The sequence below is a fragment of the Loxodonta africana genome, unplaced genomic scaffold (assembly GCF_030014295.1).
Source record: "Loxodonta africana isolate mLoxAfr1 unplaced genomic scaffold, mLoxAfr1.hap2 scaffold_59, whole genome shotgun sequence".
Lineage (NCBI taxonomy): Eukaryota > Metazoa > Chordata > Mammalia > Proboscidea > Elephantidae > Loxodonta > Loxodonta africana.
Window position 1 is genome coordinate 1,208,980 of NW_026975316.1, and position 16,693 is coordinate 1,225,672.

At 40.7% G+C, this 16,693-nt stretch overlaps 1 long non-coding RNA gene across 2 annotated transcripts in view; it reads right to left on the reverse strand.

The window, feature by feature from the left end:
* LOC135229892 (uncharacterized) overlaps positions 1 to 16,693 on the reverse strand; it is a 40,813-nt gene that overhangs the window by 4,476 nt on the left and 19,644 nt on the right. For both annotated transcript variants that reach the window (XR_010320561.1, XR_010320560.1), the window contains one exon: positions 3,708 to 3,855. This is a non-coding gene — a long non-coding RNA (uncharacterized LOC135229892). The remainder of the gene's footprint in view (positions 1 to 3,707; positions 3,856 to 16,693) is intronic.

Here is a 16,693-nt window from a genome sequence, read left to right on the forward strand (position 1 = left end):
AACCTGGTGAATATGTGTGGGAATGGCTATTATGGGTGTGGGATAACGGTGCAAGCAACATAAAGGTGGATTAGTCTGAGTTTATTGATATAGGCCCAGGAAGCATAGATTCTTCACTCAGTGTTTCAGCTTGAGAGGTTAGAAAAGGATCTCATAGTTTATTTGGCTGGTTTACTGAAGCATGGATTAAGTGGTGGCCTAAAATAAATCAAGTGGAAATGGCAGATCTGCCATTGTATACTGTAGGAGAAGGTATCCAAAGGCTGAGGGAAATTGGCATGTTAGAATGGATTTATTAGGCTGGACCCACAGACCCACACACGGAGTGCCCAGAGGGCTCTCTTTTTACCATAGCAGTAAGGTACAAATTTGGGAAGCAAGCCCCAGCATTATTGAAGACTTCTGTGGTTGCTATTTTATGTAAGTAAGAGTCCACAGTGAGAACTGCCCTAACTGAATTAAGACACCTGACTACAATGCAGTTGACTGGACCCCATGGTGGTAGCAGCCAAATGGTAGCACTCAATCAACAAAGACAAGGTGGGTGTGGTTACCATAACAGACAGTAGAGTCAAAGCAGTAATCAGAACAGTCTGCTCGCATGGATTTATGGCATTGGCTACTTAGTCATAGTGTCCCTGGGAGTGAAAGAGCTGGGAAATGTACATCTCCTGGTACCTAGCGTCTTAGATATCCAGTGCTTCTGTAACAGAAATACCACAAACGGATGACTTTAACAAAGAAAATTATTCCCTCACAGTCTAGAAGGCTATAAGTCCAAATTCAGGGTGCCAACTCCAGGGGAAGGCTTTTTCTCTCTGTCACTCCTAGGGGAAGGTCTTTGTCACCAATCTTCCCCTGGACAAGAAGGTTCTCAGCACAGGGATCCTAGGTCCAAAGGATGCACTGCTCCTGACACTTCTTTCTTGGTGGTACTGAGGTCCCCCTGTCTCTCTGCTCTTTTCTCTTTTATATCTCAAAAGAGATTGACTTAAAACACAACTTAATCTTGTAGACTGAGCCCTGCCTCCTTAACATAACTGCTTCAAATCCTCGATCATTAACATCATAGAGGTATGATTTACAATACATTGGAAAATCACATCAGCTGACAAAATGGTGGATAATCGCACAATACTGAGAAGCATGGCCTAGTCAAGCTGATATATACATTTTGGGAAGACAGAGTTTAATCCGTAACACCGAGTATGCAGCTATCGACCTGTTAATGCCTTTTTCTCCATACCTGTTTCAAAGTATCACCCGAAACAGTGTGCCTTCTCTCTGACCTAAGTATATAAGGACCAAATAATGTACAGGAATCTCTGTTACATTTTCTCCATCTTACCATTATTTGGCCTCATACGCAGACCCAGTCACTTAATTGCGCAGCAGAATGAAGAGATTAAAGCCCCAACATTCTTGCCAGTGGACCAGGAAGGTAGCTGCTCAGACATCAGAGAGCCTCAGAGAGACAGAGACCAGGCGGCTCAAGAGAGGGATACCATAAAGTTGTTTTTCATACCCCTCCCCACTCCCACAGTTGCATATGCTTTGCTCTGACCCTAAGAAGTAGATCAATCCTTTGAGAACTGCATTATGGGTTAGAACACCAACAAGGTCCCAGACTGAGTGACACTCCCATAGATTACATCCAAATATCACTGCAAAGTCTTCAAAATCTGAACTGACATCTGAGCCACAGCACACAGAAGTTGGGAAAGAACCTGCAGCCTGAACATAACTGGGTCAAGTGATTCCTAAAACAAACAACATCGACATTTTCTGTAAGATTGAAGTAAGACACAGTCTTGGAATCACAGACAAAAACTTTAAAAAGCTACTTTAACCATGCTCAAAGAAGTAACAGGCACAACTTAGAAAAATAGAAAAATACATAGAAACCATTCACAAATGAAAATTTTAGACAGGAAAAACAGAAAAATAGAGATAAAAAATTCACTTGATCAGCTCTACAGCGGAATGCTGTTGACAGACAAAAGGATCAGTGAGATGAAAACAGTTCAATTGAAAATATCCAATCTGAAAACAGAGAACAAATATTGAAAAAAAATGAACAGAGCCTCAAAAAAATTCAAAAATATCTAACATTTATTTATTGGAATTCCATACGGTGTAGAGAAAATATGTGGTGTAGAAAAAAGTATCTGAAGAAATACTGGCTCAACACTTTCCCAATTTGTTGAAAGACATAAACTTACAGATTCAAGAAGCTATGCAAACTCCAACAAGTTAAACTCACATAATTTTACGCCCAAATGCCTCATTGTCAATTGTGGAATAACAAGGACCAAGAAAATATCTTCAAAGAAGCTAGAGAGAAAACAACTCATCTCACACAGGAGAAACAATTGGAATGACTCTGTATTCATCATCAGAAGCCATGGAGGCCAAAAGGCTGTGAAAACAACATTTTTTCAACACTGAAAGAAAAGAAACATTAACCCAGTGTTCTATAGGCTGTTATTTCCTTCATGAGTAAAGGAAAAATATTGACATTCTCAGGTGAAAGACGCTTAAGAGAATTCATCGCCACCAGACTTGCTCTAAATGAAACACTAAAGGAAGTTCTTCAGGTGGCAGGCTTGGAATTTCAGGAATTATGGCAAGCAACAAAGTGGAAAGTATCTTCGGAAGTTCGCCCTCCACCAAAGATTAGACAGGTCTATAAAACAAACAATAACACACGTGAAGAAAGTGTTTCTTAGTTCAATCATGTGTATGAGACCAAAAGTACAAAACCAGCCCAAAAGCACTGAAAAGAGGGCAGGACGGAACAGGAATCATGGCGGATGGAAACGGGGAACTGGAGCACAGGAGAGGACAATATTGACACATCATGAATATTGCAACCAATGTCACAAAACAATTGTGTATAAATGGTTGAACAAGAAAGTAATTTGCTCTGTAAAGTTTCAAATAAAGCACAATAAAAAATAAAAAAAAGTGGTAGGTATCTGGGTAAACATATTATGCCAACCCTGCTGTCACTGCACAACATGGCGCAGGACTCCCCTCTTTGCAAAGACTTTCTAGCCTATTGGAAAAACTTTGGAATATACTCTTGGTGGCAAATTAGTATTAGAGAATGGGGTTAATTTTGAAAATATGAGATGTCTGTACTCATGCCTGGTGAATAAACTGGATAATAATATTTTCAGAGCGAAATGAGATGTTCTAACAGAAAAATAGGCCTGAATTCCCACGTGGGCCATGAGCCTACTACTCTGAAGGCCTTTCCCAGAGAGGCATTTCAGGCACTTCTAGAGCAGCAGGAGCGCTGGGGAATGCAGGTGTCAACCTCCCCCAGGGCCTTCTCTGAGGGGGAAGTACCTGCTTTAGTACTGAGCTTAGTGGTTCATAAATAGTCATTCTGCATAAGGTCTTCAGGTTCAAGTCTGTAATCCAGCTGGGACTCTGTGTGTGCTGCATCTCTGCATCAAAAGAACATGCTTCTAGAAGCAGAATGCCAGGAGAGAGGCGGTTGGGCAGTTGGCGTTGGGGGGTGCTGCGCAGACAGGGGTGCCCGAGGGAGGCACAATATAGTCATTCTGCAGGAGGTCTAGTCCTTCTGCACAAGAATTAGAATGCTTCTCAATGCACAATAGTTTACATGCAGGACATAAACAAAGTGACTGAAGGACAAAGTTGAATAGTAAACCAAGCCACTCCCTGTCAGTCCTTACCTGAGAGGGTCTTCATCAGGACTTCCGGGGATGGAGAAGGAAACAGTAAACGCTGATTTATTTTACCTCTTCCTTCCTCAAGAAACAGGAACTGGTGTTAAGATGTCAGGTGTCAAGCCCCAAACTCCTCTTCTGGTCTGTATTTAAGCTGTATAATAAAACTGGGAATCAGGCAATCAGCCATGAGCAGACAGACCCAGGAGTATTTCCAGTGCCCCACATCTTTGAGCTCCAGTGAGATCCAGTTCTTAGTCCCTAGATTAGCAGAGGAGCTGAAAGACTGAAATTCTGTGTTTTCAGGCAACTTGGGCTCCAAGCAGGCACTTATTGCTAAAGTCGTATTTCTCTGTGTTAATTTATGATCCTTAACTCAAATCCGGACTTTGAAGCTCATTTTGATAACTCCTCATTAGTCTGCCTAGACAAGAGTCTGCTCACAGTCAGTGATGACAATGGAGGAAACAAAGTCCCTAGCCCAGAGGAGGGACTGTTCCCCAAATTTGGGGCAATGCCCCTGGGGAGCATCGGCGAGGTGCACTGTGGCCTCTGTGGCTTTGCCTTGTGCTCCTGGAATTGCACCCTGGGGGGGCGTCCATATGCAGACGCAGAGTCCGTGGGTGACCACAACTCCTGCCCTTCTGGGTCATCGCCCGGACGCACGTTGCGATATGCTTCCTGCCCCCCTTCCCAGCATAAGTGCTGCGATCACACGTGGCAGAACCAGTTCCCAGGTCCAGACCCTAGGTCTTGCCCTCCTTGGCCTCAGGCTTCCCCTAGTCCTGGGGGAACCCGCAAGCCTGGCGGGTGCGAGGTTAGCACCCGGCTGGGCGGGCTTGGGCCTGTCTCAAAAGGCTCATGGCGCACGCAGGTTCCGCCCCCTTGGAGTCTGCAGGCTTGCAGTGGGCAGCCCGGCATCTCCTGCCTCCCTCGGGTGCCCTCTCTGGGCAGCAGCTCCCCTCCCCCCGCCCCGCCAACCACCCAACAGTCCCACTGCCTGCTTTCTGCTTCTAGAAGCGTGTTCTTTTGATGCACACATGCAGCACACACAGAATCCCAGCTGGATTACAGACTTGAACCTGAAACGCACAACTTTAAAACTACTAGACTGGGGGGGGGGCAGTATTGGCAGTGAAAAAAGGAAAAAAAAAATAAGAAAGAGAACAATTACAAAAAAAGTATTAGAAGACTGTAACCTCACGTTATGGACTCAAGAAGGCTGCGGATACACAACTGCGTAGATAGCATACTGTTGTCTCTTTCTTTGCAAATAAGTCTTAGATGAGGGAATTTGGTACCAGGAATAGTTGCAGAGCCTGACTTTGGGGAAATCTGGGATTGATTAATTGGCTTGCATGAGGCTACAAGCCCTGATAATCAATATTTAAAGATGAGATTCGAGCAATCTAGAACATGCATCAGAATTTTTTACAAGTAAATTAGCACCAGAAGAGGCCTTTAACCACTAAATAAAATGGGTCAGTAGTTCAAGATCTCCCTACAAAGAAAATGGCAGACCTAGATCGTTTCCAGTCAGGTTCCAGCAAACATGCAAGAAACAGTCATTTTAATCTAGTACATAGTCAACAGAGATTAGAAAAACATGAGACACTCCCCTAACTTGATCCTTATGGCTAGTTTAAAAATGATAACAAATTAGAGAAAGAAGGTAGAAGAAGAGTTAGAGGACAAGCACACTCAGTAACTGAGATGCAAAACCCTACACAAGATGCCAGCAAAGGAAATCCAGCAAAGGGTAAACCACGTAACATGCCATGATCAAGGCGGTTTATTGTAGGCATACAAATTTGAGTGAACATTAAAGATTTAGTAATTTCATTCACCACATGCATAGGTGAAAGAAGAGAAGACATATGCTCACCTCAAGAGATGGGGGCAAAGCAGGTTGATAAAATCCAATCACACGGAGAGATAAGGACTAGGAGCAAACATGGAACAGAAAAGGAGTTCCCGAACGTGGAAAACTACAACTAGCATGATAGTTCATGGTGACGGGTGGGACATTCTCTTTAAAATTAATAAAAAATAAAATAAGGATGCTTCTATCATTATTTTTATTAAACATTTAACACTGGAAGTGTAAGCTAATACAAAAAAAGTATAACTGCTATTCATAGATTATAGGGCTGTCTCCATTGAAAACCATAGAAAATATTGGAATTAATAGTAATCATAAATAAAAAATAAATTGAAATTTCAATGCGTCAGCATCAAGCGGACTCTGTCATAGCTCTTAGGTGAAAGCAAAGGACACTGATAGGGAAAGAGCAGGTTCAGGTGGGCTAGACCAAGGAGGGAAGAAAACTGTTCTGCACTGGGCTGAACTTATAAGCACGGGTATGTGTGTTAGTTACCTAGTCCCTCCATAACAAAAAATAACACAACTGGATGGCTTTTAAAGGACAGAAATTTATTTTCTCACAGTTTAGCAGGTAGTAGTTCGAATTCAGGGCATGGCTGTAGTGGGAGGTCCTTCCTTGTCTACCTCAGCTTCTAGTAGATGCCAGCAATCATTTGTGTTCCTGGCGTTCTAGAAGCATCTGTCTTCTTTGTCTGTCTTCCTTTTCACCTGTTTGTGTCTGTGTGTATTCTGCTCCTTTTATAACTAAGAAGAGTTAGGCTTAGGACCCACCCTACATTGGTATGACCTCATTCACATAATAAAAGCAGGCCCCTTATTTCCAAACAAGGTCAGAATTACAGGTACAGGGGTTAGGATTTCCACATACATTTTGGAGGGGCACAATTCAATCCCTAACAGTCGACTTACCAGATATTCTGGATTGAGAGTAGTCACATGAACAGCTGAGAGTAGTTCCAATTCTTTGCTACATTCAGTGGCTGAAACTTGTCTCAATGGTCACCCATAGGAATGTTGGAGCAATTTATTGTGCAGGACCTGGCCTACCATTCCTAATCATGTCCATTGTGTGGAAAAACACACACTCCCATCACCGAAGCCTTGAGAAATTCATCGATAAGAACAGAATGGTGGTTGGAACCAAGAATTGTTTCATAGCCTAGATAACATGGTGCAGCTGTTAGATACCCACATGGAGATGTCAAGAATAATACCAACAGCTAATGGTCATTGAGTACCTACACTGGTGCCAGGCACTCCTGTGCTTTCCTTTCATGTTTGCTTTTCATGATGGCCATATGAGGAATGTATCATTATAATGCATAAAGAGGTCAATACAGAGAGTTAGGCTGACATTTGAATATATGAGTCTGGACCCAGGAGGAGTTTGAATGGATGGAGGTATAAACCTCACGTCCTTAGCTACAAATAGACAGCAGTAAACTCACTGAGGCATCCTAGAGGGAGGGTGTCAACAGAGAGAGGAGCAGGCACCAAGGCCAAGGGTACTCGGGTATCTAGAAGCCTGCCAGGTGAACAGCAGCCAACAAGCCTCTCTGAAGTCCAGTGTGGTTCCTGGAGGGTTGTCTGTCCTTGCTCTCAGCTGCATTTCCCCAGTGCTCCTCCCACCTGCACTGGGTTGTCCCCTTCATGACGACAGGGACAGTGTGTACCTTTCACCACTGTATCTGCATAACATAGACTACTTCTGGCCCATGGAATACACTGACTGAATGAAAAATAAACAAACGATAAGGACGTAAAATCCTTCGTAGTTGATACCTTGAAATACATTAAGGGGCTTCATGAGTAAGAGGGAGAAAAATTGATCAGGGCTGCTTCTGAGACCATCCCTTAGGCGTAATGAGTGTTAAACAATAATTAAACAAAGAGATTTAATGGCAGAGATGTATGTTAAAAAGATGTAAGTATAGCTTAAAGATTACTAGAAACATGCACATTATTGCAACTATAGTCAAATCGCTAAAAAACATATACTACATGCACACAGAATATTATAAAGTAATTTAATGCCCTCATTAAAAAAAAACAAAAAAAATTACCATGAAAAGACTAATGTTGAATGAAAATATCAGGATATAATATCTGTGTTAATATACATAACTGTGTGTGCTAATACACACATAAAACCAGTTGTCACTGAGTCAGTTCTGATTCATGATGACACCAGTGTGCCAGAGGAGAACTGTACTCCATAGGGGTTCCAATGGCTGAGTTTTCGGAAGTAGGCTGCCAGACCTCTCTTTCATAGCAATTCTGGGTGGACCTGAACTCCAACTTTCTGTCAGCAGCTCAAGATATTAACCATTTGCATCAACCAGAGACTCTAATACACATACATGCCAATATAAGCAAGAAAATAGACATATTGGAACGTTAATAATTTATTCTATGCATTACGTATGTTTTCTTGTTTTTTTTTTTGCATACTTTCCCATTGCTTCCAAGTTTTTGAGGAATAGAATGTACTTCTGGAAAAATTCATGAGAGATTTTAAAGTAATGAAATAATTAACAGAAACAGAATGAGTAAATCTGTGGCAAGGCAGCCCAGGAACCCAAGATTACAGTAACACTGGTATGAAAAGCAGAATTGTGGAGTCCTGAAGCTCAGTGGTTCCATGCATCCATCAGGAAAGAGGGAAGAGCAAATGAACAAGGAGAAAATACAGTGAGCCAGAGGAGTGGGAGCCCTCTGTTGTGGGCACAGTTTTCTCATGAAACTTTAGATGGACACAGTGGGTGGGATTATCCACTTCCATCATACAAACATCTTTATTACCCTTGATTTTAACAGAACTATGTTATAAAAACAAATAATAAAATAAAGTATAATAAAAGAATAAATCTCATCAGTGGACTACTATCATTTTCCCCAGCCACTGAGGAGGGCAGGAGACACACAAGGGAAAGAAGATGGAGCAGTGTGAAAACTCATGCTAAGTGGGGAGGAGAGTGTTTCTGAGACAGGCCTTAGCTGCTACCACCTAGGGAAGTAGGCAGCCATGCACAACCAACTGGAAGAAATGGTACATTATTTCTGAGACCTACTCCAGCTCATAACAAATTATGGATAACATGGGGAAGAATGAGATTTCCAGGACACTTAACTGTTTTTATGAGAAACCTGTACATAGAACAAGAGGCAGTCATCTAAACAGAACAAGGAATACAGCATGGCTTAAAGTCAAGAAAGGTGTGCATCACCGTTGTATCCTTTCACCATATGTATTCAACCTGTATGCTGAGCAAATAATCTGAGAAGCTGGTCTGAAGAAGAAGGCATCAGGATTGGAGGAAGACTCATTAATAACCTCAGATATGCAGATGATACAATCTTGCTTGCTGAAAGTGAAGAGGCCTTAAAGCATTTACTGCTGAAGATCAAAGACCACAGACTAACAGCCTAACAACTGGACCAATAAGCAACATCATGATAAACGGAGAAAATGTTCACGTCATTAAGGGCTTCATTTTTACTTGGATCCACAATAAACACCCACGGAAGCAGCAGTCAAGAAATCAAACGACACATTGCATTGGGCAAATCTGCTGCCAGAGGCCACTTAAAGTGTTCAAAAGTACAGATGTCACCTTGAAAACTAATGTGTGCCTGACTCAAGCCATGGTGCTTTCAGTCGCCTCATACGCACACGAAAGGTGGGCAATGAATAAGGAAGACTAAAGAAAAATTGAAGGCATTGAATTACGGTGTTTGCAAAGAATATTGAATATACCACGGACTGCCAAAAGAATGAACAAATCTGTCTTGAAAGAAGTACAGCCAGAATATTCCTTAGAAGCAAGAATGGCGAGGCTTCATCTCACATATTTTGGACATGTTGTCAGGAGAGATCAGTCCCTGGAGAAGCAGGTCATACTTGGTAACAAGTGGCCACAACAATTGGCTCAAACATAACGACGACTGTGAAGGTGACGATAGGTAGTTTAACATACATTTTGACCCATATGAATTAAAATTTAAACAATTATTTCATGCCTTTTTGTAGGGGTTTTAGAATACACAATTAAAATAAATGTAAACAATTAATAGAAAAAATCTCTGAAAATAAAATTTAATTTTTTTAAATCACTGCTCCATACCCCAAATCTAAATGGCTTGATATACAGCACTGGTCTTTGTGATTCACAAAAAGCAGGTACCAATTCCTGAACAAGAACTGAAGTGACAGGAGAAACTCCCCATGCTGTTATAGCCCGGAGTATGGGCCCTAATCCAGTGATCTGTCTTCATTAATTCCTTTTCATTTCATCTCTGTGAAAGAGGGGAGGGAGAAGGTGAGAGAGGGTTACATGTGCCTATTCTGTTCTTTAGCATCCAGTTCACTGCCAGGAACAAGTATTCGTAAGAGTCTAAAAAACGTTAAAGTACAAATAAGGAGGAAAACCTCCTAGTATATATATGTATTAGGTGGCACAAAGAGTTAAGTGCTCAGCTACTAACTGAAAGGTTGGCAGTTTAAATCCACTCAGAGTTGCCTTGGAAGAAAGGCCTGGCAATCTACCTCCAAATAGTCACAGCTATTGAAAACCGTATGGAGGGCAGTCCTACTCTGAAAACTCACGGGGTCGTCATGAGTGAAAATCTCCTCAACGGCAACTGGATTGGTAATCTATATATGGCATAAATGTTCGGAAAATTAGTTTCTGAACATATACACGGCATACAGAATACACTGCACATTAGTATTATGTGCCAAAACCCACTGTCATCAAGTCGATTCTAACTCACAGTGACCCCAAAGGACAGAGTAAAACTGCCCCATAGGGTTTTCACTGAAGCAGACTGCCACATCTGTCTCCTACAGAGAGGCTGGTGGGTTCGAACCACTGACCTTTCAGTTAGCAGCCAAGTTCTTTAACCACAGAGCCACTAGGGCTCACTGCTGTCATGTACAGTGATTACATAAGCAAATTCTGAAACAAACTGCCTGGGTTTAAATCCTAACACAATTTATCAGCTGGGTGATCTGGGCACGTTACTTTACCTCTCACTGCCTCAGTTTCCCATTTCTAAAATGGGTCTTATGCAAAAGGTTGTTACGCAGGTTAAATAAAACACACAAGGCACTTAGAAAAAGGCCTTACACACAGAATGAACACAATAATTTTTAGCTTTCATAATTATTAAGGGAATACAAACAAATGGCTAGGTTGAAGGAACTTCCATTGAAAAAGAGTTGAGTTCCAAAATTCATGTGTAAAGTCATTTACATCAACTGTTAAAGTTGTATGTTTAGATTCAAGTGATTACTGAGGTGTGTTATGATCTTGAACAGAGTTCTGGGGACTATACAGGCAGACTCTGCATGCCCTTCTCCTGCACATCCATTCCATCTCCCTTGGAGCCCAGACATCATGTTATCAATTAAACCCCTCCCACGCTGGTGGTGTACTGTTTAAGAGCTACGGCTGCTAACCAAAAGGTCATCAGTTCAAATCCACCAGGCGCTCCTTGGAAAGTCTATGGCACAGTTCTGCTCTGCCCTATAGGGCCGCTATGAGTTGGAATAGACGCAGTGGCAATGGGTTTTTAACGGGTATGAGGTAACTGTTCAGTGCTTAAAGACGTACCAAAAGCAACCACTAACACAAAAGTGTAGTAAAAGGTTCTTATTTCAGAGTAGCAAAACCTTAGTTTCTAACACAGTGGTGAATTAGGGTGGACTGTGGATCAAGAGGAGCTCTGGTGGCATAGTGGTTAAGAGCTCAGCTGCTAACCAAAAGGTCAGCAGTTCGAATCCACCAACTAGTCCTTGGAAACTCTATGGAATAGTTCTATTCTATGCTATAGGGTCTCTATGAGTTCAAATCAACTAGGGTCTCTATGAGTTGGAATCAACTTGATGGTGACAAGTTTGGTTTGGTGGGTGTCATGGATTGAATTATGACCCTAAAAAATGTGTGTCTCAACTTGGTTAGGCCATGATTCCCACTATTGTGTAGTTGTCCTCCATTTTGTGATTGTAATTTTACTGTAAGAGGATTAGGGTGGGATTGTAACACCACCCTCACTCAGGTCACCTTTCCCTGGGGTGTGGCCTGCACCACCTTTTATCTCTCCAGAGATAAAACGAAAGGGAAGCAAGCAGAGAGTTGGGGGCCTCAGACTATCAAGAAAGCAACACCAGGAGCAGAGCACGTCCTCTGGACCCAAGGTCCCTGCACCTGAGAAGCTCCTTGACCATGGGAAGGCTAAGGACAAGGACCTTCTTCCAGAGCCGAAAGAGAGAGAAAGCTTTCCCCTAGAGCTGATGCCTTGAATGTGGACTATTAGCCTACTTTAATGTGAGATATTAAATTTCTCTTGGTTAAAGCCATCCACTCATGGTATTTCTGTTATGGCAGCACTAGATGATGAAGACAGTGGGTCAAGGTGGAAGGGGTGGATGAAGGACAAAAAAAGAAAAATGGACAACAGGAGAAATATAAGAATTCAGAGAACTGTGAAAATTTAATTCCTGAATATACTTTCTTTCTCCTCCCTATAACTGGAAGGACTTTTCTCATATACAGCATATATAAGTAAATCCTTGCAATATTTAAAACACTTAGATTTTTGTAAAACTCATTCTCTGAAAACTCATGGTGGCCCCATTAATTTGTGGCTTAAAAACAACTCAGAACTAAAAAGAAGCATAAATAAATAAATAAAGGCACTGCTGTCATTTGCGGGTGATGTTCTTTTCCTGCTATCCACAACCCACACACTCGGGTTAATTTTCCAGGGTCAGTGTTCATAGACCATCCTCTTTCTCTTACCACCACCCCACCACCCTTAATTATTTAGAAAAGGCAGGGCCAGTCAGTGCTCCAAACATCAAGTTTTCTCTCCAAAATGCCAACTGGCACTTGGGGAGCAGGCTACATTCTCAGCTGTCAGCACTTCCACTAGCCCCTGCACATAAGGAATGTGTCTCCACTGAACTGTTCACTGTAATTAAAAAAAAAAAAAAAGTAAAAAACTGTTTCTTAAAAAAAACCAGGCATTTCCCTATTACCCACCCACCCCACTCTCCCACACCCAGTGCTCCCTCACCACACACACACTCAAATATTTCATACCAAGGGTGTGTCCCAAGCACGGGGTCTGGCTCCGCTCTTCTTTTACACCCCTTGGAGGCCTCTGGAGAAACCATACCTTTGGTTGGCAATTCCCTGAACCCTGCCTATTCAAGCTGGCACTTATTCAAAAAGGCAGGTGAGTCTTCAAGTCAGGTTTTTAAAAGGAGTTTAAGAGGTGCCAGGTGATATGCCTACTCACCCTCAAATTTCTCAAAGGTAATAATTTCTTCAAATGTTTACAATGTCTCAACTATGGGTTAATTAAATCCCTTAGGATGGTGGGCATAGGAAAATCCTCCATCTCAATGCCCCCCATTTCGAAAAAAAAAGAGGGGAATCTCCAAAATTACAAATTTCAATTTCTACATACTTGATTGAACTAAGGAGTAAGTTCCTCACATGTGTTATTCTTGGTCTGAGTCCTGGTGGTGCAGTGGGTAAGAGCTCAGCTGCTAACCAAAAGGTCTGCAGTTTGAATTCATCAGCTGCTCCTTAGAAACCGTATGGGGTAGTTCTACTCAGTCCTATAGGGTTGCTAAGAGTTAGAATTCACTGGATGACAATTGGTTTGTTTGCTTTTCAATCTTTGGCTGAAAGGTGGACTTTGTTATCAATTTATTAAATCAACTGGTAATTTGCTGGATATTTCTCATACAGGAACTTATGATGTCTTCAAATCCAGCTAATCAGGTTTAGGGAGAGAGAAACTTCTCTACCTTAGCTTCCCTCCCATTCCCACACCTTTTTCATTGATTTCCATGCCCTGTTTAAGTAACGTCACTCATCACTTCTCACTGTCTAGGTTATCTGAGCCAATTCATGGCAGTCAATTCCACCTGAGCCCTAGGATACCCTCATTTACATACTCTGCCCTGTTCCTTCACCAATGGCTGACCTCACATCTCCCCTTGAATGTCTACTAGGCATCTCAAACTTAATGTGGTTCAAACAAAATTCTTCGTCCAAGTGTCTTATCTACCTCCCAGTCTTCCTTATCTCAGCAAATGTTCTCACTATCCTCTGGGTCGTTCAGGACAAAAACCTAGAAATCATCCTTGATTTCTCTCCTTTATTCAAATCTTGCATCCAATCCATTGACATATTCTGGACTCTTGGCACTACCTTAACATAAATCCTGACTCTATCCACTTCTCACTACCTCCACCTTACATCCACCATCATCTCTTGGTTAAAACTGGACTCCATGCACCGATCTTCCCTCTTACAATCTACATAACAGCATCATTTCAGTGGCTTCTCATGGCAATTAGGAAAAATTCCCAAATCCTTCCCATGGTCTTTCATGATGCGGGGCTTGCTCACCATACTAACCTCATTTCCTAACAGTCTTCCCTCGGTTCACTCCACACTAGCCATGACTTCTTTCCTGAGCTTCCTCAAACGTGCCAAAACACTTGGTTATTTAAGGGCCTCAGAAACAACTCTTTCCTTTATTGGCAATATCCCTCCCTTCAGAACTTCATACAGCTATTCTCTCCTTTGATATAGGTCAGTTATCTCCTCAAATATCCTGCTCCCAGAAGCCTTTACTATTAATCTAAAACAGCTCACCCCACTCATTCCCTCACATGCAACTCTGTCTTATTTTCAAAATATTTAGCTCTCCTTGACATTTTTTGTTAATTATTACCTGTATTTTTTCTGGTTGAGAATATATGCAGCAAAACATACACCAACTCAACAGTTTCTACCTGTACAATTTAATAACACTGGCTACATTCTTGAAGTTGTGCAACCATTCTTACCCTCCTTTTCTGAGTTGTTCCTCTGTCATTAACATAAACCCACTGCTCCTTAAGGTTCCTATCTAATCTTTTCAGTAGCTGTTGGCAATCTGATGCCATGTAGACAGTTCTTAAAAGAGCATATGCTCAAGGTAGACCATTTTTATTAGTTAAGTAAGCTAATGTTCTGGAGCCCTCATGGCACAGTGGTTAAGTGATACGGTAGCCAAGCAAAAGAAGAGCAGTTTGAATCCACCACCTGCAGCTTGGAAACTCTATGGGGCAGTGCTATTCTGTCTTACAGAGTCTCTGAGTTGGAATCAACAGCAACAGTTTGGTTTTTTCTTTTTCATACTTCGGTTTTAAGATGATTCAAGGGAATGCTTTTGGTGTAATGTTTAAAGATTATCTCACGGCAATAGTTTCAGGAGTTCATTCACCCTCAGTGGCTCCAAAAAGTCTAGGGTTCATTTGAAATTCTGTTCTGCATTTTCCCCCTTTTGATCAGGGCTTTTCTATGGACTCTTTGATCAAAATGTTCAGCGACAGCAGCCGGGAACCTTCTGGTTCTTCTGGTCTCATGGCATGCTAGACGTTCTTTTAAAAAACATGAGTGGATGCTGAAGGTTATCAAATACTTATTTTATTACACCTATTAATATAATCACATTTATTTTTCCTGTACATATGGCAAATTATACTGATTCATTTTCGAATGTTAAACTAACCTTGAATTCTTGGGATAGACCCAACTTGGTCATAATATATTCTTCTTTAGAGTATTGCTGGATTTGTTTTGCCTATTTATTTTTATATTTTGCATCTATGTTCATCAGTGACATTGGCCTGTAATTTTCCCATCTGCTTCTCTTGTCAGGTTTTGGTATCAATATTCATTCTACAAGCTTTATAAAATGAGTTTGGGTATATATTTCATTTTATATTGAAGAATTTGTGAAATATTTCTTGAATATTTGGCAGAATTTGCAGGAAAAGCCATCTGATATGAAGTTTTCTTTTTGAGAATAGTTTGAGCTCTAATTCAATTCTATTAACAGTTGTGGAATTACTTTTGCTTCCTGTTTCTTCTTGAATCGTTGTTATTAACTTACATGGTATGATACGTTTGCCTACTTTACCTAAATTTGCAAATTTATTGGCTAATACGGTTCATAACATTCTCACATTATCTTTATGTTCTGCAAGATCTGTAGTCATTTTCTTTCTAATTCCTGATATTCGTTTTTTATATCTTCATTCTTTTTCACTTGATCAATCTTGCCTAAAGTTTGTCAATTTTACTAGCATTTTCTAAGAATCAACTTTAGTCTTTGTTGATCGTCTGTTGCATGTATTCAATCATTAATAGAAACAAAAATTCCTATGAATGTTCGTTTCTGGTTTTTTCCCAACATTTTGAATGGATGTTTAACTCACTTATTTTTCAAGATTTGTTCTTTCCAATTATATTTTTAAGGCTATAAGTTTCCTATATTATATTGTCTGTACTGCACAAATTTTTATATGCACTATGTTCATAATTGTTCACTTCAAAATGTATTCTAATTTTCATTATGATGTCTTTTTTGACTCATAGTATTTTAAAATATCCGAGCACATGGAGATTTTGTATTTTCATTTTCTAAGATGTTTTTTTTTTTTAATTATGGTGTACTTACATAAAAAAAAATGGAGATTTTGTATTTTCATTTTCTAAGATGGTTTTTTTTTTTTAATTATGGTGTACTTACATAGTATCCTCTATGTTATTGCAGACTCTTGAAATTTGTTGAGACTTGCTTTATAACACAGTATACAGTTAATTTTTATACACACTATGTATGTGCATGAGATGAATGTATATTCTTTCATGGTTAGATAATACACACACATACACATATATCAATTTGGTATTTTTTTACATGTTAAATCTTCTGTATCCTTGATAATTTATGGACTTCTATGTTTCTGAGGGGTGTGTTAAAAATCTATTATGATGCATGATGTCAAAAGGAGCCCCAGTAGTGCAGTGGTTAAGCACTCAGCTCTTAAACCTTTTGATTTGATCCACCAACTACTCCACAGGAGAAAGATATGACCGTTCCCTTCCATAAAGATTACAGCCTTAGAAACCTTTGGAGAAGTTCTACTCCATCCTATATTCACTATGAGTCAGAATTGACTCAACAGCACACAAGAAAAAATGTATAATGTGATGGAAACTCAGAAGTACGAAGCTAAAAAGAATTGGTCCTA